This window comes from Phoxinus phoxinus (assembly GCF_949152265.1).
Source record: "Phoxinus phoxinus genome assembly, chromosome: 20".
NCBI lineage: Eukaryota > Metazoa > Chordata > Actinopteri > Cypriniformes > Leuciscidae > Phoxinus > Phoxinus phoxinus.
Genome location: NC_136895.1, coordinates 17,281,353 through 17,293,329, shown reverse-complemented (window position 1 = coordinate 17,293,329; position 11,977 = coordinate 17,281,353).

The following is an 11,977-nucleotide window of genomic DNA, read 5'->3' as shown; positions in this document are numbered from 1 at the left end:
GCTCACTTGTTGGTCTTTTAATTTGTTGTTGGTCTTAACAAAAAAAGCAAAAGTATTATTTTTGGCAAATGAAAAGGCACTTTCTCACCGAAAGTGACATGAATAAGGCTCAGGCTGAAGGAACACACAAACCTTTCAACTGTGCTGTCATTCTGGATCGCAGAAGAATAGGGCGCAGGAGAAGAAAGTTCTTCAGAAATGAAAAAAAAGAAACATATTTGATGTTTATCTAAAGTCATTTTTGCTTTTTAATATGGTTGAATTGGAGGTCAGCAGCAAAGACATTGGTTAATAAAGTGAGATTAAATACATTAAGTATATTTTTGTTATTTAGCATTTCATTATTGCAGGTTTGCGTAATATTTCGAGTTTTCATTTCACTGTTTTTATTCATTTTGAAGAATACCAAATCTGTTTTTGAGCAAGTGAGATGAGTAAATGCATATCACATTAGTCTAGAACTACAATAAGCATCATTTTCACACACAAAGCCTCAGCACTTACTCGCAATTTCTCTTATTCTCTCAACATGGAGACAAGAGAGCTGTCAGTCAATACATGCGAGAAAAAAGTCAAACAAAAAAAGTAACTCAGATATTTTTTGTTAATTTAAAGTAGTGCAATACTTAACTCGTACTTGAAAAAAGTAATCTGATTACTTTACCCACTTATAAAAAAATAACGCAATTGACGCAGCACTTTTTTTGCCTCGTTTTAATGACTTCCTGTTGCGGCTGCTATTGTGCGTGTGCCGAACCAAGTCACCCTGTCATGATGGAGAAGGACAAGCATAGAGTTTCAGGAGGAATGTTTGCATTTAAAAAGTTGCCTGATGGCGCGTTTGACAATAAGATCCTGTGTACAATTAGCAAATCTGAATTCAAATACCATAGAAGCTGGATGCACCGAATTTTCGGCCGCTGAAAATTATCGGCCAAAAATGGCATTTTCGGTTTTTGGCTGAAAGAAAAAAAAGGCTGAAAAATATAAGCCGAAAATATGCCGCCCCGCCCCTCCGTGTTTGGCGATCAGGTTTCACGAGCGGGTCTTTTACGCTCCGTTTGTGCACCGCGTTCTGTTGGGTTCAGGTCTGGAGACTGGCTAGCCCACTCCAGGACCTTGAGATGCTTCTTCCGGAGCCACTCCTTAGTTGCCCTGGCTGTGTGTTTTGGGTCGTTGTCATGCTGTAAGACCCAGCTACGACCAATCTTCAATGCTCTTACTGAGGGAAGGAGGTTGTTGGCCAAGATCTCGCGATACATGGCCCCATCCATCCTCCCCTCAATACGGTGCAGTCGTCCTGTCCCCTTTGCAGAAAAGCATCCCCAAAGAATGACGTTTCCACCTCCATGCTTCATGGTTGGGATGGTGTTCTTGTGGTTGTACTCATCCTTCTTCTTCCTCCAAACACGGCGAGTGGAGTTTAGACCAAAAAGCTCTATTTTTGTCTCATCAGACCACATGACCTTCTCCCATTCCTCCTCTGGATCATCCAGATGGTCATTGGCAAACTTCAGACGGGCCTGGACATGCGCTGGCTTGAACAGGGGGACCTTGCGTGCGCTGCAGGATTTTAATCCATGACAGCGTAGTGTGTTACTAATGGTTTTCTTTGAGACTGTGGTCCCAGCTCTCTTTAGGTCATTGACCAGGTCCTGCCGTGTAATTCTGGGCTGATCCCTCACCTTTTCTCATGATCATTGATGCCCCACGAGGTGAGATCTTGCATGGTGCCCCAGACCGATGGAGATTGGCCGTCATCTTGAACTTCTTCCATTTTCTAATAATTGCGCCGAACAGTTGTTGCCTTCTCACCAAGCTGCTTGCCTATTGTCCTGTAGCCCATCCTAGCCTTGTGCAGGTCTACAATTTTATCCCTGATGTCCTTACACAGCTCTCTGGTCTTGGCCATTGTGGAGAGGTTGGAGTCTGTTTGATTGAGTGTGTGGACAGGTGTCTTTTATACAGGTAACAAGTTCAAACAGGTGCAGTTAATACAGGTAATGAGTAGAGAACAGGAGGGCTTCTTAAAGAAAAACGAACAGGTCTGTGAGAGCCGGAATTCTTACTGGTTGGTAGGTGATCAAATACTTATGTCATGCAATAAAATGCAAATTAATTATTTAAAAATAATACAATGTGATTTTCTGGATTTTTGTTTTAGATTCCGTCTCTCACAGTTGAAGTGTACCTATGATAAAAATGACAGACCTCTGCTTTGGAAGTAGGAAAACCTGCAAAATCGGCAGTGTATCAAATACGTGTTCTCCCCACTGTATATATATATACATAATAAAATATTCATTTCTTACAAAATATCTGCAAACAGTAAGTGTCGGCACTCATCATCCCTCAGATTCCTTAAGAATATAGTGCCATAAAAGTCAAAATTATATGACTGTATGATTTCGCATTGTTGCAAAATGATATGTTTTTGACCTGTTCCATCACATTTTGTTCATTGTTGCTATAAATGCTATAATCAGTGTTTTTCCCCCTACCAGTGTGCTCACTGAAAACATTGCTGCTTGTTCATGATTGTTACGGATGTAGTTTCAGCTTAGCATGGGGCAGTAGATTGTTATTTTTTTCAGAATTCCTCTTTTACGTTGCGTTCAGTTCCTTCACTGCATTAATGTGTGTGAAGCGGTCCTGCTCGGAGGCCGCAGTCAACCATGTCAACAACACCGTTCCTAAAGTCATTTTGCACGGGATTACCTAGAACTTTCTAAAGACTTGCTCTAATTCATGTGCATCTTCACTAAGCTCTTCGCCCAGTATGTGGTCGACGAATGTGAGTGAAATTAATTATCTTTTTTCACTGAATGGCTTCTAAATCCCAGATTAGCCCCTCTAAGTCAGTGTTCAATTTATGATCTATGGTTTTAATGAGGCGCTGGGCTGCACACACCCTGCAAAATATGAGAGGAGGAGAGCGGAAAGGAAACATAGTAAATTCATTCATAAAGTTAATATATACAATATTCATTTTTATTTTGTAAAAAAATTATAATAATTCATCATTGCAAAAAGTTTTTAAATAAAAAAAATGTGTCATTAATTTAATAACTAATTAACATTTATACAATTATTAATTAAGAATATAATTTCGGTTTATTGCAGGGTTTTTTTAACCTTCGTAAACTCATGGACTCCATGCTAGATTTTATCATTAATACTTTACATTACTAATTACATAATGCTTAACAAATTCTAACTAGGTCTAATATATAATATTTATATTATATAAAATTTATATCATAATCCCTTTTATCTCCAAGCTACACAAAGGGGTGGTGTTTTTCGGTCATGATTGAATCAATGCTTTTGGATGAATCGGTTGAGTGAATGATTCAATTACTCATTCATAAAGACTGACACTTGTATCTTTTCTGATTGAATCAATGTTTTTGAACAAATTGTTTGATTAATGATTCGAATAATCACTCCTAACAAAGCCAATGTGATTGTTCCTCACTAAATTAGTATTTTGAACAAATAATTTGATGAATGATTCAATGACTCACTGATAAAGACAGAAACTGGTTTCATTTCTAAATGAATGTTTTGAACGAATCGGTTGAATTAATGATTCTTTGAGTCATGTTCATTACCACAGTATGCACCTCACTGACACAGCTGCCATTTCAACAATATCTTTTAAAAATTCATTAGTTAGGTAGGGTCGGCTCTGGCTTGTTTTATTGCATTATAGCCATGCAGTGTTGTAATGTAACGGAGTACAAATACTTCGTTACTGTACTTAAGTAGAAATTTCACGTATCTGTACTTTACTTCGCTATTTAAATTTATGTCAACTTTTACTTTTACTTCACTACATTTCCTAGATAAAATGTATACTTTTACTCCGCTACATTTCCACTAAGCATCTTCGTTACTCGTTACTACAAAATAAAATCAAAAGAAATGTGGGTTTGAGGTTTGGCGAATCACTGCTCCTAGATTACATGACGCACGCTCTATTTCAGCGTAAAGCTTGTTTGTTGCCATGGAGGAGGATGCACAACTGAACCCGTGGAAGCGCGAGCCGCGGCCGCGCGCGAATCCCAAACGCGACGCTTTACGAGATAAGATGCAAGTGGCTAAACTAAACCGCTGATTTACGATAGAAGTTTTAAACGACCGACATAAATAATCAGTTTGCAAAGCTCATCTTCGGTAAGGGGAGATTTACAGGTAAAGATAAAGAGACTGAGGGAAGAAGAACGAGAGATGGAGATGAGAAAGGAGAGCAGGTAGAGCAATAGCCTTTTGCATACTGTGCCCAGAATGAGAATAACTTTATTACAATGGATTCCTATTTAACACAGATATACATATGTTTTTTGCCAATGACAGTGGAAAAATAATATGCCCCCGAACCCCCTAGTAAGATTACTTTTGGGACCTCTGTATTTATAAAACCCTGTGTACGGCTATTGCACTGAATATAAAATTATATTTTTGAAAAATACAATGAATTATAAGGCTGTACAGAACAGTGCACTATTGCAGACTGATTTTTTCTTAGTAGAGCAGCTAACTTAAAGTAGGCCTACATGCAGTGCGAGATAAACGATAACACAAGTACAGTAGGCTACAGGCTACAAAACACAAACAACAGCAGGTTGTACCAGTTAATAGTATGCCTAGTATAAGAAATCCACAATAAAGTTCACAATCAAAGTTAACCGCTTGCTTTAAAAAAAAAAAAAAAACTTTTTACTTTTACTTAAAATACTTAAGTACATTAAATATCAGAAAATTACTTTTCATACTTAAGTACAGTATAAATCAGATACTTTAAGACTTTTACTTAAGTAATATTCTAAAAGGTAACTTTTACTTCTACCAAAGTCTTTTTCTAGTACCATACTTGTACTATTACTCAGGTATTGCTTTCTAGTACTTTATACAACACTGTAGCCATGCAATCATTTAGATGATGCACATTCTCTTATCAATTTCATTTTCAGTTGGGCGCACAATGTCATCATTAGCTGACCTGCATTCGTTTGAGGAAAACAAGTTTGCTAGAACGGTATTTACAGTTCATAAGTGTGTGTTGATGTAATTTATAGTATGACATAGTAGCTAGTATACAGTATTTCATAGTTCATCACATCATGGTAAAACATCATAAAAAAAAAAGTCAGTGATACTGATACATTCACTTAGTTGAGGCGTCTGTCTGGCCTGTCAAAGTGTAATTCAAGTATGCATGCTAGAAAGTGATTACGTACATGTGTGTGTTCACCTGAGGTGTTCATGTAGCAGTGACTTTCTCACCGAAAGTCTTGACCTCCTAACCTTTGGCCCCTTGGGAGATTAGGTGTGTGCGCGTCTCGCACGGCGGGCAGGACGAATGCAGACGGGCCGATCCCGGCGAGGAAACCCGAAGCCCCGTGTTGCTTGTGCATTATTCACGGGGCCTCTTGCGGTTTCGTCTCGGGATTGTCTCTCGCCCTGTAACCCAATCCTTCGCTTGCACCGTTCCCCTGAGGGAATCCAAGTTCACTGTCACACCACTTCTCAGGGAAAGCGAGAGAGAGGTAGAGGAACGGTCAGCAGCTCTGCTGAGGTGTGAGTCTGCCGGGGTAAACCTGCATTGATCAAGGCGCTCGTGACCGCAAACCAAAGTCACGTCAGTCATGCGTCAGCTGTAAAAGAGCGGGAAACTCTCCTCAGGTGCCATATATTTCGTTCTCACATAGGCTACAGTGTGTTTTTAAAACAGATACAGTGCTTGATATTAGTGGTGTTTGCTAATGATATTATCATCACTATTATTAAACTTTTTGGATAACTTATAATAATCCATTTGTAGCCTACAGACATGAATGAAACCATGCGACTCGTTGAGAAGTAGCCTATTACATTTCTGGCTTGCAATGGATAATGAACCAGGAAAGAAAAGCCCTACACCTACTTTGAAGGAGAGATCTGAGCCATGTAGAATAGCATTATTTTTTATCAGATAGGAAGCAAAACTTTTTTTTTTTTTTTTTTTTTTGCCATATCCACTTAAAAATAATTTTTACAAGCCTGATTTGAAACACATTTGTATATGCACTGCAGTGTGTGTGTTTTTTGCAATATTTATTATTTTAGTCAGTTTTATATGAATATGTCCTTTAAAATTAATGAATATTTCATCGTCATTCATTTTAGCCAGTTAAATGGCATAGAATATTAGTTGATAGGCTAGCCTACTAATATTGTAGTTGCAAAATGACAAAAATGTGTTTCATTTGAACCTTTTTGACTCAAATCTGTATTTTATGTTTATTATAAAACCATAATTAAATGCAGTTTAAAAAAATACTAATGTTTTTGACATAAAGCCTACATAAAAGCCTACATAAAATTAATTTTTAAATATTTGAGTATTATTAATTTTATTTATTTGCTAATGTTTTTATTAGTAGCCTATTTAATATTAGTTTTTATTTTACATTTTCCACGTTCATTTACATTTTAATAATTTTGTTATGTGCTTTTGTCATTTTTATTAGTTTTTCTATAAGGCTTTATTTTTTATTTCAGTTTTAGTTTTAATTATAGTACTTCAACCTAAAATAAGTTAGTGGCAAAGGCAACATTTTTAATTTTATTTCAGCGATCGATTTTATTTTTGTCAATCACTAAAAAAATATAGTTTTAGTTAACATTAACAACACTAATAATAATAAATGATATATTAATATAGTAATCAAAATAAATACTGTAAAAAAAGATTTAATCTAATTTAAATTAGATTTTTTTTACCTTTATACCTTTATATGTGTATAGTAATGACCACTAATAGATAACAACATAGTGACAGTTTGTTTTGCACCACACCCATTTGCAAGAGTTCATTTGTGCTGAATGCTCTCAGTATAAACGTTTACATCACTTCCTCGTTAAAACCTCGGGTAATCTGTTGATGTTATTGAGGCATTTATTTCCACACATTCTCGAGGTATCGATGAGCTCCTGTGCTGAGTGTGCTTTCATTCCACTTCCTCGAGCCGTAACCAACTCTCGGAGAGCAGGCCACGGGGCACTTCAACATCAAACGAGGCATGAACACGAGACACCGGCATCTGAGAGAGAACGCCGGCAGTGCGGCCCAGGCCTCCATCTGCGCTCAGACAGCTGGCATCAGCAAACTAACCACAAAGTGCCTGGATTACACACAACATCTCTTAAAGCCTCCCAACACACTGCACACTTTGTACTCATCAAACCATCCACATCAGTAACTCATTCTGGAAACCTCGTATAAGGCGGTTTTGACGACGATGGGTTGGAACCTGTGAAGAAATGAAGCCAGACATGGAGGTGTACAGCATTAGCGTCTTTTATTTCAGTTTTTTTTTTCTTCTCTCATTTGTCGTTGCATAGGAAATGCACATCTTGCTTTTAGTAATTGAGTCGATGGAGGTGGACACTAATGGCTCCAAGAGAAAGAGGCATGGCACTACACACAGAAAACAAGGAGAAAAGTTCAGAGAAAGAACCAGAAAGCAAACAAAATTATTCACAGCTCAAATACAGAAGCTCCATGGAACTAGTTAATGGAGCTGGTACCAATACAACGTGAATTTTTCTTCAGGAAATGTATTAGAGGCACAAGGTTTTATTATTTTTTTACATTTTACTTTAGATTATATCTAAAACGTAGTACGTATACGGTGATTCTGCGGGGTGAGATGGAGCTGTATGAGATATACCAACATTCTCATGGCAGTTTGTAACTAATTTACGCTTTGGCGAATTTGGTGGGTAATTCATGTGTTATTCGTACGTTTTTGTACGATATGCTTACTTCCCACTGGCGTTTAGGTTTAGTTGTGGACCTTCTTAATTGTTCCAAAAATTTTTACATTTTCATACGAAACAAATCATGCGTTTTGTATGAATCAAATCGTATGAATTGATACAACATCGCCACTTCGTAAAGTAGTCACTTTTTTTCTCATGAGGTCGGGTTGGGTATACGAATGATGATGATGATGGACATGGAGATTTGGAGTGGTGGAGCTGGTTGAAGGGATCTGGTAACATCACATCAGTGATTTATGCGTAATCTTTCACGATAACCACCGGGATTGTCTTCTTTACGATTAGGGCCGCAGTGCTGGTTAATTTTGAACAGAATCCGACACGTTCAGAAGCGTTAGTCTTCGGACTATACACACACACAGCACATCCGTTTCCAAAAATGTGGTTCTACAATTCAAAAAGACCTTAAGATATTTGATAATCAATACCAACAAAGAGAAAACACTTTAATCGTTCATAACCATTATTGGCAACTAGAAGACCTCATGTCCTATGGGTTGGATTTGATGGCCCTGGATGTTGTAGATACACAAACTATGCTCACATTTTGTGTTATTTTCAAATCTCAACACTCCCTGAAGTTTGAACCCTACCCTTTAGTTTTCTTCAAGTCTAATGTCTAAGGATCTTCCTAAACTCAATCGGTTCCCGGTAACGGTTCTCGAGCGTGAATTCTTCTGCTGACATACTTGGACAGTTTCTGCACAACTTATTCAGCTCAATACGCAAACCAGGAGTTCTCAACTCTGGCCCTCGAGATCCACTTTCCTGGAGAGTTTTGCTCCAACGCTCATCAAACAAGCGAATCAAGGTCTTCACGATTACTGGAAAGTTGCAGGCAGTTGAGTTTAATCATGGTTGGAGGTGAACTCTCCACGAAAGTGGATCTTGAGGGCCAAAGTGAGTTAGACTGTCAAATGCGTGGTTCTTTACAGCTCAACCACACAATAAAAAGTGATCAGTTGACTTAACTTAAAAAAAGAGAGGAAACTTGTTGCCTTAAAGTTATTAAGTAAATAAAACCATGCGTAATTGAAAAAAATAAGTTTGTGGAATTCTCAAGTTTACATAACTGAATTTTTTCAATTACAATTTAAGTTTACTTAATTTTTTAAGGCAATGGGTTTCCTCACTTTTTTTTTTTAAAGTTAAGTCAACTGATCACTTTTTACAGTGCAGTATAGTCCGATTCCCAAAAGAATGACTGCTCTGATTGTTGAACGAATGACTCTTCGAGTAGATCGAAATCATACATCTCAACGTCAGTGTAGTCCAATTCCCTAAAGAATTCGTCAAATGAAACGGTTATTTTTTTGTGAACCAAAAACATCACAAATAGTGTAGGCTACTCTGATTCGCGAACAAACGATTCAATGAATGAAACATACAGCTTTTACAACTGTGATAATTAAATCGGTAGTTGCTGACTGATTGTTCACGAGATTGTTGTTAAAGATACACATGCATGTTGTCTAAAATTTTATAAAAAAACTAAATTAATGTTTTACCTAATTTTTATTTAGTATTGTTGTGTAGTATGAATGGCAAATATTTTTTACTAAAAGAATCATTAAAGGAACCATTAAGTAGTCGAGATCATTCAATTCTTAACGATTCTCATCCCCACCCAAGAGTCTTTCGTTTTTAACTCCAGAACTTGAGAGACGTTGGGAATTGCACCAACAGCAAGTATCGATTGTCGAGTGTGGGAACCCCAGGAAACACAGACCTTCATGATTGTTGTTGGAGATAATGGATACACTGAGTGCTACAGCAGGACATGGTCCTGGAAAACCTAGAATTTAGGTGGACGCCATATTTTAGTAGGTGCACATCACTTCCTTGACTCCCATTATGCAATAATACTAGAGGACGAACTGGTTTGGAACACGTAAACGGAAGGAAGTTTTGAGAAGACGACTGGTAGCAGAGCTGGGTTAGATCATCGAGTCATGTTTATATCAGTTGGTTATGGAGGCGCATGCAGTTTATAGTGTGTGGTTACTGAACAGCTATAATCAGAAAAGGCTACTGGTGTCGAGAAAACTGAAATGATTACAAACTGTTAACTGGTTTGATATTCAGAGAGCGATATAATAGTTTTTCACAGGCACTACATTTGATCTTTTTAAATACATCAGGTAAAATGCTGGTTTGCTTTAAGTTTCATTATTCCGTTGATTTCGATACAAGTTTTTAAAAAAAGAGGAAGGCAAAGGTGCAAGTACCAGACTCTGATTAGATTAGCGTGTCGTCAGTGCATAGTTCTCATGCGGATTACACTGCTATGCTATCAGAAAGCAGGCTCGTTTCCAGTTAGCCTCCACTTTAGCGAGATTTAGCACCTTGTGATGATACCGTTTGGTGCATGATGGGGTTAAATACATGGTATGATGAAGCTGACAACATGTTTATGTCATCCCAGGCCCTTTAAGGTCCTCATCGGGCCCCGTTCTGCCGACCATTTTTGATTTAATAGGGCCAATCGAACCCCAGAGTGAAATGTGGGTTTGCTAAGAGTTTAAGCATAATAAAAAAGTAGCAGTCTACCTGTAGTCAAACCTGTAGTTTTCCAGAGCAGTGAATGGGCGTAGACTTGATTTAGTTGTGTTTTTGGCTTTTTACATTTTAAAATGTCTCATGATTGAATATTACCCTGATATAAAGCCGTATTCCCGCCTTAAACCATCCAATTCTTTGTTCCCACTTCAAACGAACAAATGAAAGTTAGCGATGCAATGCCCACAAAAATGGGGACATAAAAATGATAAAGGCCTGCGGGACCTTTATTCAACCCTGTTTCAGGACTAGCATTGATGTCATTGAATGGAAAATGTTAACATACCACTAAAAGGGCCATTGATTGTGGAAATGTGGAACGTTTTGTTCATCGCATTGAGTTTCAAAATATTCAGATTAATGATCATGACTATTATTTTACATAATGTGTTTAAACAAAACGTAACAGTATAACCTAAACCAAGTTGAAAAGTGATAAAATGGGATGGAAAATTGTTTGACTCTGAACCTCGTCCATTTATCGTGAACAAAAGTCAAAGTTCTTCTTTTTTTGAGGAATCGTATGTCTTTTTTGTGTGTTTTAAACAACCATCAAGCGATCTTAGTGCGAGTTATGGTCAATGAGAGGGCCAATGTAAAATCGAGCGAGGAATGGCTTTATCGACGCCCCGTTGTGACCAACCTTCCCGTCATGTAACGCCGCTCGAGTGTCTTTGTGTGTGTGTATGTGCGTGCGCTGGTGGGCGGTGGAAGAAAGATGAAGAAGTTGAAAAGAAAAAAGAATCATGTTGCATATCAAGCGGTTTATTTTCCTGCATGGAATGGTGAACACAAAAAGATGCCTAGATGCATTTATAATAGGGGCATCCTTTGGCTGTCTATGTCATTGTCTTCTGCCTAAAACTAATTTTAAAATGCATAAAAACGCTCTCTTCTTACCAACATCCTCAGAATTATCTAGATTTAGCTTCATCAACACTGATGCAACAAATAACCTTCAAAACATACAGCATACTTGTAACATCCATTTACAATGGGGTTTTCACCTCGGCATCCTACACTTTTCAAGTATAGGAGTACTTCTATACCATCGAAAGAAGAAATAAGTCCTTAAATACATACAAAAAGGAAAGCAAAAAGAAAAAAAATAGGAAACAGGAAGTTTTCAACTTAAATCCAGTTCCCCAGACAAACAAAACCAGTTCTATTTATGTGGCCTTAATACAAACAATCAGAAAATTCACAACACTAGTTTTTCCTCATTTAATCAATGTTACAAAAGTCCTGCATTATAAAATAGGGCAGCTTTAAAATCAGTGTAATTAATAAAACTATACAATATACAAACATCAAATCTCCCATACTCAGGTGCGTCCGCCCTAACTCTCGTATCTAATCGATTCGGTTTGTTCGCTTCTCCAACGCTGTACCAAAAAACTAAATTACACACACAACACGAGAACAAAACAGACTGCCCAAACTATTGCTTGAAATTCTTTTTCTCTTTTTTTTTCTTTCTTTAAAAAGGGTGCAATTTTGTCATTATCTTACACACACAGCCAATCTTGCTGATTAGATGCCAGGCTGCTCTAAACAAGGTTTTTGTGACAAAAAAATAATAATATCC